Raw genomic sequence first — 1,770 nt, forward strand, 5'->3', positions numbered from 1 at the left:
TTATTCCTTGTTGAGGCTTCCTTTCCATTTTTTTCAAATGCCATGCAAATTGTAGATCATATGACCAAGTGTCTCATTATGCTCAGATGGAGCATATGAACAATTCACAGTGCTCAGTTTTTCTCGATTCATTCCTTTGTTTTCCTCCAACAGCTTTTAAAAGCAATCAGTAAATAATAACTGTCCATTTCTTGTGTTAAAACCATCTTTTTGCTCTCTTGTTGCACTGCAAGTCAAACACCACTGCAGCCTGAGGAGTCAGTCAATCTATCAAGGTAAAGTGCAGACCTCTCAGCTGGCAAAAACAAAATTGAACTGCAATGCAGCCGCGGCGATGTAGCATTGATGTAGTGCTTTTTAAAGGACTAAGTCTGGTTTCATTCTGTTTCACGTCTGTTGGGTGTGACGGATGACATGATGTGAGATCTTTCATCCACAGAAAACCAACCTGGCATCCAATTGACTTCAGAGTTTTCAAGCTGTGAAAATTTCCAGATCTACTTCTATAAAATATTCCACTGGTCAGTCTCAAAGTAGACAGTTTGTCTTTGGCAACAAGACATTCTGTCTGGAGCATTTTTACAGTTAGCTACTGTATCCTGGCAGCATTTATTCAGGTGAGAGTGGACACTGAAAGTCTAAGCACTTGGGCAAGAACTGAAAGCTTTACCTTTATAACTGCCAGTGTTGTCTGACAGCTGAAATGTCGTTACATCCCTGGTAGACATTGCACTATTGACAAGATGAGCTTAAATGATGGATAAAATGTCAGCTAAACTGGAATAAAGGACACACTAAGGCAAGAAACAGGCCATGTCGGGTGAATTATCAAAATACATTTTTTGAATACCAAATGCTCAGCTCTTGTAGCATTGAAAGGATTTGCAGCTGTTTTTTGTGTAAATTCAAAGTGTATCAAAACATCCAAAATATAGGAATAAAGTTTAAACATAATATAGATAAAGAAATTGCACAAGTCTACTCAAAATACATATTAGTGTATTAGCATTATTTAAAGCAGAAAAAAACAGTTACACATGCTGTGAATGGACACAGGAGTCACAGAGTAGCTGTAGAAAGGTGCTGCCCAGGATTGTAAATTAGCAGTGGGGGCACAAGACCTGTAGTGCCCACACAGTTTAGATGACACTTAAGAGGATTAGACTCATGGTGCCTGTGTGTGTGTTTGTGTGTTGCACACCTCATGTGCTGGCATTGGACAGTATGGATTATGTTACACTGGCCTGCATGTTCGTCAAATAAAGCAATAGACATGCACATCTCGCCAAGATGAAGAGAAATCAGCTGCTGCCTTGTTGGTAAAATCAGAGCAGCATCGGTTTATCTTAAAAATCAACTCCCACTCAGGCAGGATTATTACTGCAGGTTGCCTAGCCTCGGTTTCAGCAATCTGATCAGCAAGTTGCCCTTTACTGCTGAGACGCCAGGAGGATTAGAAGCACCTTTGTGAGTTCATGCTCTAATTCTGCATTCTTGAGGTTCCCTTCCCTTCTCTTCTCTATTATTCCAAGTAGCTCTGACAAGCACAGAGAGCCCAGTCATCTTCTCCCTCAATGACCAGAACTGACGTCATGTTCACAGGAAGCACACGATTGCAGGCGTTCTTGGCTTGTTAGTACAATTTGCAGATGGGGTTGCGTCCCCAGAAATGGTAGAGGGAAAGAAAGAGAGAAAGCGATTGACAGAGACAGACTGAGGAGGGGTGATGGAGAGCGAGGGAAAGAGAGAGAGACGGTACTTGGCCTGCCT

This window comes from Channa argus, chromosome 15 (genome assembly GCF_033026475.1).
Source record: "Channa argus isolate prfri chromosome 15, Channa argus male v1.0, whole genome shotgun sequence".
NCBI lineage: Eukaryota > Metazoa > Chordata > Actinopteri > Anabantiformes > Channidae > Channa > Channa argus.